The sequence below is a fragment of the Somniosus microcephalus genome, unplaced genomic scaffold (genome assembly GCF_052327205.1).
Source record: "Somniosus microcephalus isolate GS21.2 unplaced genomic scaffold, FLI_Smic_1.0 unresolved_chr2, whole genome shotgun sequence".
Taxonomy (NCBI): domain Eukaryota; kingdom Metazoa; phylum Chordata; class Chondrichthyes; order Squaliformes; family Somniosidae; genus Somniosus; species Somniosus microcephalus.
This window is the reverse complement of record NW_028225180.1, coordinates 57891995-57913022: the sequence shown is the minus strand read 5'-3', so window position 1 is coordinate 57913022 and position 21028 is coordinate 57891995. Positions and strand designations below refer to the sequence as shown.

The window sequence follows — 21028 nt, the reverse complement described above, 5'->3', positions numbered from 1 at the left end:
TATTATACTTTAGTTTTGTATGTTAGAATATGTATAATGTAGCACCAATGTACAAGGTGGAGGTAATGAGTTAATTCCTACCCTGAGTTAAACGATATATAGGTCTATATATTGCATTTACCCAGCTAAGCTTTAAAAACATGATTAAGTGACTTCAAATGCTGAGAAATTAAACTGCAGAGCAACTCGTGGGAAGATTGGGGAGGATGTATGTTCGGCCAGGCGAGGCAGCACATATATAACATACATAAGAATTTGTTTGTTTGTAAACCCACAACAGGGTTCCATTACATCAAAGTCTGGTGGGACTAATAATAATATACTTGCTTTGCAGAAGTAACATGAGACAAGGTCAGAATCTGTGCTTTGCAGAGATTGAACAAGGACTGTTATCTTAAGAAAACATGTAACGAGCAAACCACCTGGCCAGAGACAAACGGACGGTTGTAAAGCAATAGATTAAAATGAGGCCACAGTCACAGAAGGCCATGGGACCGACTGATAACATGCCTGTGAATTTGTAGGTGGCAGGAAGGATTAAATGTCACAGTTTATAATTGCCATTTAGCAATAAATCTGTTTATGCTGATAAGCTTTGCACCCGCCCCGAGGGCAGGGGTTTGATTTTTGTATAATTGTGAACGTTGCTTGGAAATTGGTGGAGTCGGATCTGAGAAGGGTCTCAGAAGGTTCTCCCCAGGCCTGTGAATAAAGACTCTTTTGAACCTCCAATCAAAGTCTGTCATCCGTACATAGCTGAGCGGCGACTTTGTATATAACTTAGGTCGCTCTGAGGGGGAAAGGTTTAAGTGTCGACTTGGCATATTACCAGGTCCACTTTTCGAATACATCACTTACGCAGTCTGGTACTTACCGCAGTTCCTGTATTTTACAGTCCGGGCTCCTCAGAGCCGCAGACAGTAGTTTCACTCCTGAATCTCCCAGTTTATTATCACTCAGGTCCAGGACCATCAGTGACCGGTTTGTACTGAGAGCGGAGGCGAAATCCCCGGCATAAGAATCTGTGAGACCGACATCGCCCAGCCTGTGGATCAGACAGAGAAACAGTAGGAATCAGAGTAAATCCTCAGAGTTTATTAATAACACTATTACTGATACACTAATAATAATGTACAGTGTCAGATATCCAGTTATTATAAACACAGTCTCACACAGTCTGGTACTTACTCCAGTTCCTGTATTATACACTCCGGGCTCCTCAGAGCCGCAGACAGTAGTTTCACTCCAGCATCACCCAGTTTATTGTTCTCCAGTCTAAACACAAACAGAGAGAGAGAAACTAATTCAATCAAACTCCGGATCTAATATTTTTTTCTCTCTCGAATATTACAACAATCACTGAAAGTCGGGTCGGTGGCGTGTCAGGTGCGGCTGGGCTCGATGGCGGGTCAGGTGCGGCCGGAGTCGGTGGCGGATCGGGAGCGGCCGGGGTCGGTTGCCGGTTGGGTGTGTCTGGGATCGGTGGTGGGTCGGGTGCGGCCAGGGTCCGTGGCGGGTCGGGTGCAGCCGGATTCGGTGGCGGGTCGGGTGCGGCCGGGGTCGGTTGCTGGTCGGGTGTGGCTGGGGTCCGCGGCGGGTCGGGTGCGGCCGGGGTCTGTGGCGGGTCGGGTGCGGCCGGGGTCTGTGGCGGGTCGGGTGCGGCCGGGGTCGGTTGCTGGTTGGGTGTGGCTGGGGTCCGTGGTTGGTCGTGTGCGGCCGGGGTCCGTGGTGGGTCGGGTGCGGCCGGGGTCCGTGGCGCGTCGGGAGCGGATGGGGTCAGTTGACGGTCGGGTGCGGCTGCCGGTAGGGTGCGGCTGGAGTCGGTTGCCAGTCGGGTGCGGCCGGGGTCAGTTGCAGGTCGGGAGTGGCCGGGGTTGGTTGCAGGTCGGGAGCGGCCAGGGTCGGTGGCGGGTCGGCGGCAGGTCGGGTGCGGCCGGGGTCGGTGGCGGGTCGGATGCGGCTGGGGTCGGTGGCGGGTCGGGAGCGGCCAGGGTCGGTGGCAGGTCAGGTGCGGCCGGGGTCGGCGGCGGGTCGGGAGCGGCCGGGGTCGGCGGCGGGTCGGGAGCGGCCGGGGTCGGTGGCGGGTCGGGTGCAGCCGGGGTCGGTGGCGGGTCGTGGCCTCACTCTGGAGAATTAGAGGAAGCGGGTATGATGATTTCATCTGATGATGCGTGCATTGAGTTTGACCATTGTGATGTCAGTGTTCTACAGTATTGAAGTGCTGACAACCTGACAACCTCTGCAGAGGTGCACGGCTGCACCCAGGCTCTCCCATAATTCCCTCCATATGGTTATGGAGGGATCCACAGCACGCAGGGAGCTTCTCTCCACTTCCAATGGGCGGAAGAGACCAACACAGCCTGGTTGCACATTGCACAGTGGGGTTCAAGCAGGGATGTTGTCAGGAGGACCATGCTGCAGTGGCACAAACCTTTTAATGATCTCAGTAGATCATGAAACGTTACTGCAAAGCCATACTCAACCTCATCCTGCTGTGCCACTCATCACATCCCCATCAGTCTGTCTTCCCTACCCTACTCCTGCACATTCTTACTCACACCAACATACCTTGCACATCCACCCATCCCTCTCTATCTATATTATCACATCACCATCTCATTAGCCACCCCTCACACACACCCTCATCCTAGTCCAATCATACCAACTAACAATACACAAGGTTAGGCAATTGTTTATTTAGCCAATATTCATGTGAATTTACTGTTAATGTGGTGTCAAACATTGAAATCTTTATTTTCAACACTTTCCGTTCTTGGACAGAGTTGTGTGCACCTTTGGATGTGGCTTAATGAGTTGCAGTGAATGCTGAGCCATATCGGTACCCCGCGCAATGCTGATGTGACAGGAATGGTTTGTACATTGTTGGGATGCTTTATGCTGTTGGTGTGGGCTGGTGTCAACCTGGCGCATCATGTGGCATCCAGGGCATGCAGCGTCAAGTGAAGTAAATCTGACCATGGTGAGGCCATCTCTGGCGTCCCAGTCAGCAATGTGGACAGGTGCTGATGCCCTCTGTGCTGTGCAGCATCAGGAGTTGCGGAACAGGTTTGTGTTGTTGTTGGTGCTGCAGGTGTTGGGACAGATCGTGGTGAGACTCTGAGGCCAAAGGTGAGACAGTATAAACCGCACCCATGCTGATGTAATAGATGGCAGGTGAACTTGAGATGACAGAAGTGATCGGTCAATGGTGAGAGAGGTGGTTCCATTGAGGGGACACTGGATACAGCGTTTGCTCCAAACACTTGCAACCTCCATAAAGCTCAAACTGTCATGCAAATGCAGTAAGCAACAGCTTCTAAGCTTGGAAAGTGAACAGCTGTGAGATGGGAGCTTTTGTAGCACATTTCCAGCCGTCAAGTAATGAGATGATTCCATGGCCATTCAACTCCCTTCCTGCTTACCTGACGTGATCCCGAGCAGCGTGGACCACTTGGGCGACCTCAAACTCTGAAGTTGAGCTAAAATAGTAGCTAATCCTTCGTTAACAAGGTCATAATGACCTGAATTGCCCCCCGCCACTGAGTGTCGGGTCTGCTCAGCGATGACAGACCCGACATTTGGGAAAGGCCCCCGGCGGAGTGTAGACAGCAGGGTCCTGACCCGCTGGGGAAAAATTCAGTTTCCCACCGATCGCGCCCGCTGAACCCCCGTGAAATTCCCCCTATTCCTGTCACTGGGAATGAATATCCCTCTGTCCAACACCCCATATATTCAGGGACTGTCCATAAATGTATTTATTAAATATAGTGCTGTCTGTGTGACGCCTTTGAATGTCCCTCAGTCCGGTCTAATTCTCTGATGATCAGAATTACCCTCCTAGATCTCAGTGATCTTCATGTTTGGAGAAACTTGTCTCATTTCTGCTGCTCCTTATGTCCCGGATTTTATGGGAGTGGGGCGATTTTCCTACTATTAAATGATAAAGCAGCGATTCCCTGTACTTTATACTCTGTGCATTATATTAATCTGTACAATATCTCGGGATGAGCTATATTGTGACACGCTAACTGCTGCTGTAAAATCTGTCCCCCAGGATTTTATATAACAAGGTGAATTTATGCTGAAATAAAAACAGAAAATGCTGGAAATACCCAGCAGGTCAGGCAACCGTGAGAGAAACAGAGTTAATGTTTCAGGTCGAGGCCCCTTCGTCAGAACTGCAAAAAGTTACAGATGTAACAGAGTTTTAAGCAAGTGTAGGGGCAGGGAAAAGTTGGGGGGGGAGCGGAGGAAAGAACAAAAGGGAAGGTCTGTGATAGGGTGGAAGACAGGAGAGATTAAAAGACAAAAGGGATGATGGTGCAATCAAAAGGGAGATGGTAAGGGAATAGGTTAAGTAACATAAGATGAATCAAGAAGAGGCAGAATCATCAACAGCCGTCATGTGAGAGGAAAAAAAGGGAAAAGGAAAAACAATAATGGAAAAAATAAAATAGGGGCCGAGTTTATAGTCTGAAATTGTTGAACTCGATGTTGAGTCCAGAAGGCTGTAAAGTGCCTAATTGAAAGATGAGGTGCTGTTCCTCGATCTTATGTTCTACTTTGTTAGAAGAGTGTAAGAGGCCGAGAATGGCCAGATCAGAGTTGGAGTGGAGCAGAGAATTAAAGCGATAGGCGACCAGAAGCTCGGGGTCACACTTACGGGATGAGCGGAGGTGTTCTGCAAAGCGGTCACCCAATCTGCATTTGCTCTCCCCAATGTAGAGGAAACCGCATCGTGAGCAGGGACTACAGTATACTACATTGCAAGAAGTACAAGTAAATCGCTGTTTCACCTGGAAGGAGTGTTTGGGGCTCTGGACAGTGGGAAGGGAAGAGGGTAAACGGGCAGGTGTTGCATCTCCTGCGCTTGCATGGGAAGGTGCCGTGGGAAGGGGAAGGGGTGTTGGGGGTGATTGAGGAGTGGACCAGCGTGTCGTGGAGGGAGCGGTCCCATCGGAATTCTGAAAGGGGAGGTGACAGGAAGATGTATGTGGTGGTGGGATCACGCTGGACGTGGCGGAAATGGCAGAGGATGATCTATTGAATGCAGAGGCTGGTGGGGTGAAAGGTGAGGACAAGGGGAACGCTACCGTGGTTCCGGGAGAAAGGGGAAGTGGTGAGAGCAGAAGTGTGAGAAATAGAATGGACACAGTCAAGGGCCGTGTCAACCACGGTAGAGGGGAATCCTAGGTTGAGGAAAAAGGAAGACATGTTGGAAGCACTCGTATGGAAGGTGGCATCGTCAGAGCAGATGCGGCACAGGCAGAAAAACTGGGACAATGGACCAGCGTCCTTACGCGAGGTGGGAGGAAGTGTATTCCAGGCAGCTGTGGGAGGCAGAGGGCTTATAGTGAATGTTTGTCAATAGCAGCAGGAGAGTTTATTCTGTCCCGTTACAAGTTTTAATGTACTTGTGCTCCTAATTTATATGGGAAGGGAATATTTTCCTATGTTCCCCATTACACTGGCACTACATTTATTTCAGGTGTAACAGGCCCGACCGTTTTTGAAGAATTTTCGGAAGTTCCCTCCCCGAGCGGGGCCTCACACACAGGGGGTGGATTATGGGGAATTCCCGGGTTCACTTCCCGCGCGTGCAAGCCCCCGATCTGCACTCACCCGGCGCGCTGACATCTGAATCTGGGCCTGCTTGCATTTCCTGTCCCTGACCCGGTTCAGATGTCAGCGCGCAGTGCTTACCTGATCCAGCGGCGTAGTTAGTGCGATGTGCCGGCTGGGATCAGGTGAGCACTGTACAACCAATCAGGGGAAGGGAAGGTTCATTCATGAGTTTGAGAGTAATAGCTGTCAAACTCATGAAAACTACGGTGGCCCAAAACACTATTTAAACTTTAAATAAAAAGTTAAAAAACATCCCAATCATTAAATTAAGTAAAAATAAGTTTAAAAAAATAATTTAAACAATAATTTTTTTTTTGAAAAGAATAAATTTTTAATAACTAAACTTACCTTATTGTAGATTCTTTAAAATAATAAACCTGTGGAAATTTTTTTTCTAAATTGCACTAAAACACCACTTACCTGTAAAAATAAATACTTACGTGTGCTTTTTACAAGCGTAAAGACCGGAGGCCTTTACACATGCGCAAATCCCCCAAAAACGAGGAAATCCAAGATGCATGCGCTGCCCCCTACAGCGCACACTCTAACCTCTTCACCTCTTGGGTTAGAGGAGAGGAAATGCCACTTTTCAGTGCATGCGCTGTGCATGCTGAAAACTGGCATTTCCTCTGGCCAGTCGCGCGAGCACCCCTTCCGTACTCAAGCGTTTGGGGAGGAATTACTGCCCCGTTAGATTAGAAACTTATTACTAGCAGATTTAAGATCCTGAATATCAATCTTTACTCAATGTTCAGGACTGTGTATATTTGTAAACATTTACAGCTGACCGAATTCACGATTCCCCAATATTCCCAATCCAGGAAACGTCCCCCTCGACCCTGTATCCCATCCCCCTGCCAAGTTAGTTTAAACCCCCCCCAACAGTGCAAGCAAACCTCCCCGCAAAGATATTTGTCCCGCTCTGGTTCAGGTGCAACCCGTCCGACTTGTACAAGTCCCACCTTTCCCAGAAGCAGGCCCAGTGATCCAGGAAAGTAAAACCCTCCCCCCTACACCAACTCTTTAGCCACGCATTCATCTGCTCTATCCTCCCATTCCTATACTTACTAGCACGTGGCACTGGGAGTAATCCAGAGATTACAACCTTTGAGGTCCTGCTCTTTAATCTGTTACCTAGCTCCCTAAATTCTTGATGCAGGACCTCATCTCTCTTTTTACCTATGTCGTTGGTACCAATGTGGACCACGACCACTGGCTGTTCACCCTCCCCCTCCAGAATGCCCTGCAGCCGCTCAGTGACATCCTTGACCCTGGCACTCTGTGTGTGGAGCCGGAAGATGTAGGAGGGGTTCTAAATGAATTTTTTGCATCTGTTTTCACTATGGAGAAGGACGATGTAGACATAGAAATAGGGCGGGGGGACTGTGATATGCTCGAACATATTAACATCGAGAGGGAGGAGGTATTGGTGGTTTTAGCTGGCCTAAAAATGAATAAATCCCCAGGCCCGGATGAAATGTATCCCAGGCTGCTGTGTGAGGCGAAGGAGGAGATTGCGGGGGCTCTAACACATATATTCAGGACCTCTCTGGCCACAGGGGATGTGCCAGAGGACTGGAGAACCGCTAATGTAGTACCATTATTCAAGAAGGGTAGTAGGGAAAAACCGGGGAACTACAGGCCAGTGAGCCTAACATCAGTGGTTGGAAAATTATTGGAAAAAATCCTGAGGGACAAAATTTGTCTCCACTTGGAGAGGCAAGGATTAATCAGGGATAGTCAACATGGCTTTGTCAAGGGAAGATCATGTCTGACTAATTTGATTGAATTTTTTGAGGGGGTGACTAGGTGTGTGGATGAGGGTAACGCAGTGGATGTGGTATACATGGATTTCAGTAAGGCCTTCGATAAAGTCCCGCACAGGAGACTGGTCAGGAAGGTAAGAGCCCATGGAATCCAGGGTGCCTTGGCACATTGGATACAAAACTGGCTTAGTGGCAGAAGGCAGAGGGTGATGGTCGAAGGTTGTTTTTGTGACTGGAGGCCTGTGGCCAGTGGGGTACCGCAGGGATCGGTGCTGGGTCCCTTGCTGTTTGTGGTCTACATTAATGACTTGGATATGAATGTAAAGGGTATGATCAGTAAGTTCGCGGATGATACAAAAATTGGTAGGGTGGTAAATAGCGAGGAGGGTAGCCTCAGTCTGCAGGACGATATAGATGGGTTGGTCAGATGGGCGGAACAGTGGCAAATGGAATTTAACCCGGAAAAGTGCGAGGTGATGCACTTTGGGGGGACTAACAAGGCAAGGGAATACACAATGAATGGTAAGACCCTAGGCAAGACGGAGGGTCAGAGGGATCTGGGTGTGCAAGTACACAGATCCCTGAAGGCGGCGGAACAGGTGGATAAGGTGGTAAAAAAGGCATATGGGATACTTGCCTTCATTAGCCGAGGCATTGAATATAAGAGCACGGAGGTTATGATGGAGCTGTATAAAGCACTGGTTAGGCCACAGCTGGAATACTGTGTGCAGTTCTGGTCACCACACTACAGGAAGGATGTGATCGCGTTAGAGAGGGTGCAGAGGAGGTTCGCCAGGATGTTACCAGGGCTGGAGCGCTTCAGCTATGAAGAGAGACTGGGCAGATTGGGTTTGTTTTCCTTGGAGCAGAGGAGGCTGAGGGGGGACATGATTGAGGTGTACAAAATTATGAGGGGCATAGATAGGATGGATGCTGAGGAGCTTTTTCCCTTTGTAGAGGGGTCACTAACTAGGGGACATAGATTCAAGGTAAAGGGCGGGAGGTTTAGAGGGGATTTGAGAAAGAACTTTTTCACCCAGAGGGTGGTTGGAGTCTGGAACTCACTGCCTGAAAGGGTTGTGGAGGCAGAAACCCTCACCACATTTAAGAAGCATTTGGATGTGCACTTGAAATGCCATAGCATACAAGGCTACGGGCCAAATGCTGGAATATGGGATTAGATTAGACAGGGCTTGATGGCCGGCGCGGACACGATGGGCCGAAGGGCCTCTATCTGTGCTGTATTACTCTATGACTCTAAGATACACCCTGCACAGTATTGGAGTAAATATCGAACTGTTAGTGATTTAAACTCGGGTTTCTCTCCTGTTTCTTGTTGAAATAGTGGCTGTGGAATATATTTTAAGTTAATTTTATCTTCATTGCCGGATTATATTTTATGTTTACATTCCGCTATCCAGCCCTATTAAGTATGATTTATTGTAATTAATTATCAGACTCTCAGTGACCTGTATTTGCTGATCCGACAAAGAATGTAAATTCCCTACTTGTTCACAAGGATCCGTTCTAGATTCTCCAGTCCTTAGAGAATTATTAAATGATCCTCTCATTATTGGTCATACGTGTGCTGAATCTGCTTTTCTTTGGTTTAACTGAACTGTTTGTTTCCCTTCATTACAGAGCAACAACACAATCCGTCACTGTCCTAAAATTCGCCAAACAATTCGCGAGACAAATTAACAGTTACCTCAACACCTGGCATTTGTGCAGTAGGGGTCCCAGCCGCTGGAGTCCTTCACACTGAATGGAGCAGCTCACTAGACCGAGTTCTTTTATTGTATCACAGAGTCCAATGAAATGGGACAGGACCGCACAATCGGGGTCAATGTCAATCCACTGAATGTAAGTTTTTCCACAGATCCCACTGTGGCCCGAGCCAGTGCTTTATTCTGAGACTCAAACAGGTAGTGGAATGTGTTCAGGAGGTTCCTTTTACCAGTTTTACTCCCTGTTTTTCCAATCTGTCCTTCAACCTTCTCCTTCACCCAGTCAATCACTCGACAGGTGGTTTGATGAAGAAATTGACCCAGAAACTCCTCCAGGGGCCTAGCTGCCTGTGGGGAGGAGAGACCAGCAGCAAAACGGAGAAATATCTCAAATCGTCCATCTTCCTTGCTGTGGGCTTCTCTGAGGAGTTTCAGGATGTCCCCGGGATTTGGAGTCAGGAATTGTGCGAGTGTGGCTACAAACTCTTGGATGGTGAGGTGCGGGAATGTGTGCACCACGCTCTGGGCAGAATCAGTTCTCTCCAAAAGTTCCATCATGAACCCAGACAGGAACTGGGAAGGTTGCAGATTGTACTTGATCAAATCTCCATTTCTAAACACAATCTTCTTCTCGGAGACTCCTGTGAAGGCCATCTCACCAAGCTTCAGTAACACATCACGGGGGCTTTCAATCTCTCGGCCATGGTTTTTCAGAATGTTGTAAATATAGTAGGAATATAGTTGTGTGATGGTCTTGGGAACTCGTTGCTTATTCCTGTCTCTTTGTGTAAAGAAGGGGCCCAGTGAGAGCCCGAGCATCCAGCAGTAGGAAGGGTTGTAGCACATGGTGGATAGGATCTCGTTCTCCTCCACGTGTTTGAAAACAGCTGCTGCCACTGTCTGATCTTCAAAAAACTTGTTGAAATATTCCTTCCGTTCTTCACCAGCAAATCCCAGGATTTCAGCCCAGACACCGATCTCAGCCATTTCCAATAAATGTAATGCAGTGGGGCGGCTGGTCACTGGCACTGAACATCCTGGGAGCAGCTTGTGCTGTATTAAACTGTACACAATGTCAGACACTTCACAACAGCATTCGGGATCTGTGCACATGTGCTGAGGTTCTGTATTTCTCCGATTGTCAGCAAAATCGATCCCGTCCTTGAATTCATCCAAACCATCGAATATAAACAGTAATCCCTCTGGGTTCTTCCAGAGCTCCCTAAGAATATTCCCAAAGTAAGGATACAGATCCAGTATCAGATTCCTCAGGTTTATTCTACAGTTAATAGCGTTCAAATCCCGGAATTTAAAACTGAAAACAAATTGAAAGTGTGGGTATATTTTCCCAGTGGCCCAGTCATGAACAATCTTTTGTACCATTGTTGTTTTTCCAATCCCCGGGACTCCGCTCACTGCTCCTGAACTCCCAGATTTGGATTCTCTCCGGGAAAAACTGCTCTGGAACAATTGATCAGTTCGGATTTTTTCCAGCTCTCTCCGGAGGTGTTTCTCTCTCCACTTTTCATGGTCTCGGCCTCTTGCCAGCAGTTCATGTTCTACAAGTGGCCGATCTCGAACAGTAGAAATGACCGTTAGCTCAGCGTATCGATCAATCGGCTTGAAAACCTTAACCTTCTCCTTCATTAGGATAGTTTTCACTCTCAGTGTTTCAGTTTGTACCCGGAGTGTTTCCTTGTGTTTCTGTTGAACATCTTCAATTAGAACAGACAGAAAGTGGTTTCAACGTTAGTTGTATGACAAAAAAACAACTTCTCAATACTATTTAATGTTCAGTAAAATATTGCAAGATTTAATTCAGAGCATCAATTGAGGTGAGTGGAGTAATTAAATCTCAGTTAATGGAAACCTCATTTGAAAGTGAACAATGGCTGAGAAAAGTTTCCAATCCTCACTTGATTCTAATATTCACTGAACATGGAGATTTCTATGAAAATGATATTTTCCCTCTGATGTTTAAAACTATCTGGCCTGCCCCGTGCTATAGAAATCTCATTATAAATCCACACATGATCCTGTTTATACGACTGTAGAGGTTCTAGTAGATCAAACTTTGAAACTGTCAGTGGTGCTTCCCTTCTGCAGCAATGGAAAATGGGATTGGTGGCTTAAAGAGAGGGACAATGTGCAGAAGATCCACCGTTACTGTATCAGGCCTTGGGCAGGTTATCGGGGTTAGTGTGGACAGTGGGAGATGGAGAGACTGTGAATGGACAGAAGTTCCACCGTTAGTGTGTCAGGTCCTGGGCAGGTTATCTGAGTTAGTGTGGACACTGGGAGAGGGACAGACTGTGAATGGACAGAAGTTCCACCGTTAGTGTGTCAGGTCCTGGGCAGGTTATCTGGGATAGTGTGGGTACTGGGAGAGGGACAGACTGTGAATGGACAGAAGTTCCGCTGTTAGTGTGTCAGGTCCTGGGCAGGTTATCTGGGGTAGTGTGGAAACTGGGAGATGGACAGACTGTGAATGGACAGAAGTTCCACCGTTAGTGTGTCAGGTCCTGGGCAGGTTATCTGAGTTAGTGTGGACACTGGGAGAGGGACAGACTGTGAATGGACAGAAGTTCCGCTGTTAGTGTGTCAGGTCCTGGGCAGGTTATCTGGGGTAGTGTGGACACTGGGAGAGGGACAGACCGTGAATGGACAGAAGTTCTGCTGTTCGTATGTCAGGTCCTGGCAGGTATTGTGTGCACTTCTAAACCCAGGAAGAATTTTATTGAAATAGTGATGGTGCAGAGAAAAATATGATGATTTTGTATGTCAGGAATTAAGGCAGAGGAATGTGTGCGGTGTTTGATTTGTTTTGTTTGGAAGAAGAGAGTTTGGATATTGAAATATTGACCAGAATTTCTAACAGAATTTAGAAAATTAATACAGGAAAGAGACTCAACAAGCACAATTAATTAACAGAGAAAAATGACATGAGGAAGCCAGGAGTAAGAAGGCAGATCAGAGTAATCTATTTCACCAAAGGATAACAGAGCGGATGATCAGTTACCAGGGAGGACACTAAGGGGCAGTTTAATTGGGGACAAGAGACAATTGGTTGTGTTTCTGTGGATACATTGAGAGGAGGGGCAGGTGGGTTCATCTCTCACAGAGACAGACTTGTTTGGACCAAAGTGGCCTTTTGTTCCCCTAAATATCCTCCTGTTGTGATTCGGAAAATGCGAATAGTTTCTCAGTGATTTTACACTCACATTTTTTACTTCATATAACAGTCTCATCACAAAACCGATTAGAATCAGAAATAGAACTAACGCCCACTTCACTCAGTATTACTTTAGGGAAGAAGAGATTAAGAGTTCATTTGAACTGTTACAATAATTACGCTCCATCGTTTCATTTGGATATGAGTTTCCTACAATAAGTTTTGCAAGTTACAAATATGTTTCAGATAATCAGTAAATTGGGATTCAAAATCCTCCTGAAAAGGAAGCTTCCTTCAGTACAACAAGTTTCTCTGTGCCCAGTTTGTCTGTTTCACTGCCAGGGGAATCGGTCCAATCAATTTCTAATCACACATAACGGGGTCGATTTTAGTTCAGGTGCGGGAATTGGCGGTTTCCCCGAATTTAGTAATTCCGACACGATTGCAAATGGGTCTGTGAGATTGATGCAAATTTAACACAATTGGCCAATTGATTTCCAGCGTGTGGGATGCCTTGGCAATTGAGTATTTCCAGTCAGAAGTCGCAGAATATGACGTCATCATTGCTGCTGCTTTTAAGGTCCACAGCAAGCCTTGCTTCCTCTGCAGGCTTCCAACCTTCAACATTAAGATGGCACAGGAGCCTGCAGGAGCAACGGCCAGCAGGAGGGGCAGATCTGTGCCCAAATTTGATGAGGCTTCACTACAGGCACTATTGGATGGTGCTAGGGCCCGCAGGCAGGTCCTCTTCCCTTCTTCAGGGAGGAAGAGGCCTCCCAGCCAGACCAAGGCTGTGTGACTAGAGGTGGCAGGTCAAGTCAACTCCTTGGGGCTGACACGAAGAACGTGGTTGCAGTGCAGGAAAAGATTCCATGACCTTCTTCGCACTGGAAAAGTAAGTACTGCATAAAGTTTCCATCACCCTCAATCTGTTCCCCATTGCCTTTCCTCACCAGCACTCAGTTTTAGCAATCTCTTCCTGCACCTCCCACTAGACACTCACATCCATGCACCCTTAGCCATTCCCTCTCTATGCTCACAATCACAGAACTATTCCACCATGCAGCCCTCACAATCCCTCTCACCCTCATGCTTTGAACACAACTGACTACGCACAGGGTGGACCATTGGTCTTGCAACCTCACTCCATCTTTGTCTCCTAAGTATCTATGCTATGCAATCTCTGCACCCACTCCTTCATTCTCACTCAACCTCCACTTGTCTCCCTCATTGCAGGAAAAAAGAGCTCACAACAGGAGAGAGTGAGCCAGGAGAGGAGGAGGGCCGCCCTAATTAGCCCAGCTCATCCCCTGGGAGGAAGGTGTCCTGGAGATTTCCGGGACTGACCGAGATGTGAACGTTGGGAAAGGACAGGCAGGAGCATCCCCGCAAACTGGTGATGGAATAGTTTTCCATCTGACTCATTGGCATTGCATGAGTCGCTGATAATGATTCTGAAGCTACATCATATGGACTTATGATCATCTGCAAAATGCAATGTGCATATAACCTTGGCATCACATCTCTAACTTTTTCCTTGACTCTCCCACAGGACCATCGAGAGCCCCCGTCCCCACGGTGCAGGAGGAAGAGCCTGAGCAGCCGGACTCCTCAGAGGAATCTGCAACCTCTGAGGGTGCAGCATCATCAGAAATAAGTGCACCCAGCACCAGCGCAGACACTCACACCTCAGTGGGCCCTTCGGGACATAGAGTAGTGTTGTCACCTGGTGTATCACAGCTCACAAGGGAGCATCAGCAGATTGTGGGGACAGGGACAGCAGTGGAGCGTCCTCGTCGGAGTGCACAGGACTCTGCCAGTTCGGCTCAGCTGCATGTCGACCCTCTGCCTCTGGGTCCATCCGTAAGATCAGTGGTGATGGAACTCCAGGCACAGATGCAGGAGTCTCTGGCAGGTATTACCTTTGGGTCGCTGCGAGTATGGAGCGAATGGAGGAGTCCATAGCGAACATGAACAGAGCCTTTGTGGCGTCAGTGGCGCATGAACGCATCAACACGGAAATGATTGCTGCCTCCGTGGTAAGGCTGGCTATGGTAGAGGAGAGGAGGGCTACGGCCATGGGGGAGGTTAGTCGCCAGGGTATGGAAAACATGGTGAGTGTTCAGAATAGAATGACATCTTTTGGAGGAGCGATGGGCATCTATTGAACAGAGAAACCAGACCTTCATGGAAGTCCTTCTGAGTAGGACTGCCATTGCAGATACAGGTCCCCATGGCCCCCCTGATGTGCAGCAAGCTGCTCTCAAGCCATTTGCAGGCACTGAGGGGGACCTGACCCATGAGAGGGAGGTTGGTGGCAGACCTCAAGGAAGTGGGGGCTCCTCTCCAAGCGCTCATGCTTCCATGCCACTGCAGAGCCCTCGGTCAGAGCCCCGCCGGAGTCCACACCCAAGTGTGATAGTGGTCTCAACCCCTGCACAGCCGCAGGAGCAGCAGACTGCTGACGAGCCCTCACAGGCTCGCCACCACAGAGGACGCCCGCCAAAGGTGTCGAGACAGGAGCAGCAGGAAAGTGAGCAAGGGGCCTCCACATCTGTTGAAGCCACAGGGGAAGCACCACGTAGGAGCACGCGTAAGAGAAAGCTACTGCACAAATAGTCACAGGTTTACTCACTTGGGTGAAATGTGTTTATTTTAAAAATGCCATCAGTTGGTTATTGTAAATAAAATTTCTGATGGCAACTTCTGCAGTTGTGTCGTGTGTCATTTTGCAAATGGGGCTGGAGGTCCTCTAATGCCAAGAAGAGAAGGAAAAAAAGGCCTCCCATGCTTCTGCTGGGTGCCTCAGTTGAGGAAGCGCTGAGTGAGGGTGGCGAGAGGGGTCTCGCAGGAGGTCACACTGGAGAAGTGTGTGAGGCTCCAACTTCCACAGCCTTCTAAAAGTTCCCCCAGACCTGAGACAACAAAGTCCTGCCACCTGCAAATGATGACTGATCAAATATCCTCTTTAATGTTGGACCTGCAGCTGATAGTCAGCAAGCCAATAGTGTTCACGCCAGGTTTCACAGGCGATATCCCCACCAGGTCCGTTTTACGAGGGAAAAGGGTTAAACAGGCAAGTCAACACACGACAACGCAAAATCGTCGAGCAGGAACTGATAGCCAAGTTCCGCACTCATGAGGACGGCCTCAACCGGGATCTTGGGTTCATGTCACGCTACATGTAACCCCACCTGACGTAGAGTCATCCAGACTCGAGTCATCGTTGGTTTGTTCTCTCTACACAGATGCGGCCGGACCTGCTGTGATTTCCAGCAATAAAAATCGTTTTTTGTTTATTTTATGTTTTTCATACAGACCCCAGCATCTGCAACATTTGACCCCACCTCATTGTTCTTTGATGTAATGTTTTCTTGACTGACCTGTTTGGACACGATTCACACCTTTGATTGCTGTGATTATCTCTCTGCCGAGGTCAGATAAAGGGCAGTTAGAAAGATTACCTGTCATCATCTGGCAGTATTCTAACTATATAAGCTGTGCCTATATGCATCTCTCCACTTCACCTGACGAAGGAGCAGCGCTCCGAAAGCTTGTGATTTCAAATAAAGCTGTTGGACTATAACCTGGTGTTGTGTGACTTCTTACATCAGAATCCTGTCAGGTGTGTTTGGTGTTTGACAGTGTATCAGGATCCTGCCAGGAATGTATGGGGTTTCACAGTGTATCAGGATCCTGCCAGGTGTGTATGGGGTTTCATAGTGTATCAGGATCCTGCCAGGTGTGTATGGGGTTTCACAGTGGATCAGGATCCTGCCAGGTGTGTATGGGGTTTCACAGTAGATCAGGTTCCTGCCAGGGGTGTATGGGGTTTCACAGTGTATCAGGATCCTGCCAGGTGTGTATGGGGCTTTACAATCTGCACCTGGATTAACTGGAGTAATATAAATCTGTAAATTTGCAAATAATTCAGAACACAGAAGATTTGAAGATTTAAAAATCGAAATAAATGTTTATTCTGTTTCCCCAGCCTTTGAATTTTTGATTCCCAGATTCTGACAACCTCTAAACAAACGGCTACAGTCAAATATTCTGATTCTCAGATGTAAAATTAAACTGTTTGAAATCTCCATCTCATCACTTACCTTTCAGGTGTCTGGGTACTTCGGATAAACCTCGTGTGATGTTCATGTAATCAAATAGATCAGAACCTGTTAAAATCAATTAGCTTTCATTAACTCAGCTCTGTGTAATATTATAGTAAATTCTGTATTGTTTTAAAGTGAAATTTAATCCAGTGTGTGATTTTTCCGTACCAAGTTCACGTATTTCTTTCAGTATTTTGTCCAACTTTGGTACCCCATGGCGCATTTTCACAAAGGATTCCCACATCACCCTCCGGGCCCCAGAGCCTTTCTCCATCACCAGATTTAGGAGAAGTTTGGAACTGTTTGCCCGGTTTCCCTTCTCCACGAGCTCAGTGAATTTCTGTAAAGAACAATAAGGAATGTACTGAGGAGCAGAGTGAAAGACACACACTGAGAGTGAGAAGGGAAACATCTTCTCAGTGATGGGATCTCCCCGTTGTTTTGAGCACAGAAAGCAATCACTGGGCCGGGTACTGATCCATTCTGAACATGATCTGAATATTCATTAAGCATCTTGATTCAGTCATTAATGGCAAAGGAATGGAATGAATTACTGTTCTCGGAGAGCGGGGAATCACTTAGAATCTGCAGTAGTTTTACTGGGAATAGTTTTCTCTGTCCTTTAGTGTCAAACATGACATCAGATTCCTGAATGACAATATGATGCACTCGTTTCTCACACTTCAGGATTTATTGAGAAATAAAACAGCAGCGAGTCAGCACTCCAGTTGCAGGGAAGGAACGAATCTGAAGTGAGTGAAGTAGCTAGAAACCTGTCTGAGAAATTACGTTGACTACTTGAAAGAATCACCTGTTGATGTAGAGGCCCGGAGAATGGACCAATAAAAATAATGATAATTCTAATCACTTTACCCCCCGGTAAAACATCTAATACTTGTTATTTCGCTCACCCGCTACCGGTGTGAAACCTCGTTAACCGGGAACAGATATCCAGCAATTGGGTTGGTGGAGTTAGGACTTTCATCATCAAAGCTTACATTTATCTAACACCTTTACTGCAGAACAGAAAACGTCGAAAGGCACTTCACAGAGGTGCAATCACACAATGGACACAGAGGCGGCGAGGCATCGAGAAAGATAGACTGTTGGTTATATTACTGGACCAGTAACGATATAGATACGGCGAGGTGTGGAGAACGAGAGCGTGTTGGTTATATTACTGGACCAGTAACGATATAGAGACGGCGAGGGGAGGACGAGAGCATGTTGGTTATATTACTGGACCAGTAACAATATAGAGATGGCGAGGGGAGAACGAGAGTGTGTTGGTTATATTACTGGACCAGTAATGATATAGATACGGCGAGGTGTGGAGAACGAGCGTGTTGGTTATATTACTGGACCAGTAACGATGTAACATAGAAACATAGAAACATAGAGATAGGAACAGGAGTAGGCCATTCGGCCCTTCGAGCCTGCTCCGCCATTCAATGAGATCATGGCTGATCTTCGTCTGAGATCATAGCTGATCTTACCAGTTCAGTACCCCGTCCCCGCCTTTTCTCCGTAACCCTTAATCCCCTTAGCCTTCAGAAATATATACAATTCTCTCTTGAAAATATTTATTGAATTAGCCTTCGCAGCCCTCTGTGGCAGGGAATTCCACAGGCTCACCACTCTTTGAGTGAAGAAATTCTTCCTCATCTCTGTTTTAAATGATTTGCCCGCTATTTTTAGACTGTGGCCCCTGGTTCTGTGCTCCCCGGCCATTGGAAACATTCTCTCTGAATTCAGCCTGTCCAGGCCTGCCATAATTTTATATGTTTCGATGAGATCCCCTCTCAATCTTCTAAACTCCAGTGAGTACAAGCCCAAACTATTTAATTTCTCTTCGTAGGTCATTCCCGCCATTCCAGGTATCAGCCTGGTGAATCGCCGTTGCACTCTTTCCATGGCAAGAACATCCTTCCGCAGATGGGGTGACCAAAACTGTACACAATACTCCAGATGCGGTCTCACCAGCACCTTGTACAGCTGTAGTAAGGTATCCCTATTCCTATACTCGAACCCCCTTGATATGAAGGCCAACATACCATTTGCCTTCTTAATCGCCTGTTGCACCTGCATGCTCTCCTTCAGTGACTGGTGCACAAGAACACCCAGGTCCCTCTGCACTTCCCCATCTCCCAATCTATTGCCATTTAGATAATAATCTACCCTCCTGTTTTTACCCCCAAAGTGGATAACCTCGCATTTATCCACATTATAGTGCATCTGCCACGTATCCGCCCATTCCCCCAACCTGTCCAAATCGCACTGTAGCCTCCTGACATCCTCATCAGAGCCCACCCCTCCTCCTAGTTTAGTGTCGTCAGCGAATTTGGAAATATTGCATCCAATTCCCTGATCCAGATAATTTATATATATTGTGAACAGCTGGGGTCCCAGGACAGATCCTTGCGGCACCCCGCTGGTCACTGCCTGCCACTCCGAAAACGAGCCGTTTATTCCAACTCTCTGTTTTCTATCCGCCAGCCAGTTCTCTATCCACGTTAATACTTTGCCCCCAATCCCATGAGCCTTAATTTTGCATGATAATCTTTTGTGTGGAACCTTATCGAAGGCTTTCTGGAAGTCAAGGTACACCACATCCACTGGCTCTCCCCCATCTATTTTACCAGTTACTTCCTCAAAAAATTCCAGCAGATTAGTCAAACACGATTTACCCTTTGTAAATCCATGTTGACTCTGTCCGATCCTTTCCCCATTTGTCAAGTGCTCCGCTATTTTATCCTTAATAATGGACTCTAGCATTCTGCCCACAACCGATGTAAGGCTTACTGGTCTATAATTCCCTGCTTTCTCTCTACCCCCCTTTTTAAATATTGGGGTAACATTAGCTACCCTCCAATCCACGGGTACTGTTCCCGAGTCAATGGAGTTCCGGAAGATGATCCTTAGAGCATCTGCTATCTCCAGGGCCACCTCCTTAAGTACCCTAGGATGTAGTTTATCGGGCCCCGGGGATTTGTCGGCCTTCAGTCCCCTCAACTTACCCAGCACCATATCCCTAGAGATACTAATTTCTGTCAGCTCCTCCCTCTCATTAGTCCCTATGTTTGCCGATATTCCTGGGAGGTTATTTGTGTCCTCCTTTGTGAATACAGAACCAAAGTATGAGTTTAATTGGTCTGCCATTTCCTTATTCTCCATTATATATTCTCCCGAATCGGACTGCAAGGGACCGACTTGGGATTTTACCAGTCTTTTCCTCCTGATATACCGATAAAAGCTTTTGCAGTCTGTCTTTATGTTTGCTGCAAGTTTACTTTCGTATTCTATTTTCCCCTTCCTGATTAATCCCTTTGTCCTCTTTTGCTGTATCTTGTACTGCCCCCAATCTTCCGGTCCGGTGCTTTTTTTTGCCAGTTGATATGCCCTTTTTTTTGATTTTATGCTGTCCCTAATTTCCCTCGTTATCCACGGTTGAGTCACCTTTTTAGGTTTATTTTTGTGCCAAACCGGTATAAACATGTTCTGGAATTCTTCCATTCTATCTTTGAATGCTTGCCATTGTCTATCCACTGTCAATCCCCCCAGAAACACCACCCAATCAATCTTACCCAATTCCCGTCTCATACCCTCGTAATTCCCTTTATTTAAGTTCTGGACCTTAGTCTCTGATTCAATTTCCTCACTCTCCATCTCGACTGAGAGCTCGATCATATTATGATCGCTCTGACCCAAGGGGCCTCGTACAAGAAGATTGCTGATAAGTCCCTTCTCATTGCACAATACCCAGTCTAAAATGGCCTGATCTCGAGTCGGCTCCTCGAAATATTGGTCCAGATAACCGTCCCGAAAACATTCCAGGAATTCCTCCTCCTCAGAATTTTTACTAGTTTGGGTAGTCCAATCAATATGTAAATTAAAGTCACCCATGATGACAGCTGTGCTCTTATCGCACGCTTCTCTAATTTCCCTTTTTATGCCTTCCCTCACCTCCATATTACTATTTGGAGGCCTATATATCACACCCACTAACGTTTTCCTCCCCTTGCTATTTCTCATTTCTACCCATACAGATTCCGTTTCATCCGAGTTAATATCCTTCCTTTCCATTGCATTAATCCCCTCCTTTACCAGCAATGCTACCCCACCTCCCCTACCTTTTTGCCGATCCTTCCTAAATATTGTATATCCCTGGATGTTAAGTTCCCAGCCTTGCCCACCCTGCAGCCACGTTTCTGTAATCCCAATCAAATCATACTTGTTTACCTCTATTTCCACAACTAATTCATTCACCTTGTTCCTAATGCTTCTAGCATTAAGATACAAAGCCTTCAGGCTTGCTTTTTTCACACTCTCATTATGAATTAGTTTGGCCCTTTGTGTTTCTCTCCTTTGCTTATTGCTTCTCACCTTTCTACCATCTATTTCTGACTTCATATGACTTCCCTCTTTTCCACTACCTAGGTTCCCATCCCCCTGCCAAATTAGTTTAAATCCTCCCGAACCGCCCTAGAAAATATTACCCCGAGGACATCAGCTCCCTCACAGTTCAGGTGTAGACCGTCCCCTTGGTACAGGTCACTCCTCCCCAAGAACTGGTTCCAATGCCTCAAGAATTTAAATCCCTCTCCCTTGCACCACTGCTCAAGCCACGTA

The 21028-nt window shown here is 47.2% G+C and overlaps 1 protein-coding gene and 1 pseudogene across 1 annotated transcript in view; one reads left to right on the top strand and one right to left on the bottom strand.

Annotated features, from left to right (window-relative positions):
* The window catches only part of LOC147092692 (NACHT, LRR and PYD domains-containing protein 3-like), a 452481-nt gene that overhangs the window by 122626 nt on the left and 308827 nt on the right, over nt 1–21028 (top strand).
* The window catches only part of LOC147092694 (NACHT, LRR and PYD domains-containing protein 3-like), a 61861-nt pseudogene that overhangs the window by 8838 nt on the left and 31995 nt on the right, over nt 1–21028 (bottom strand).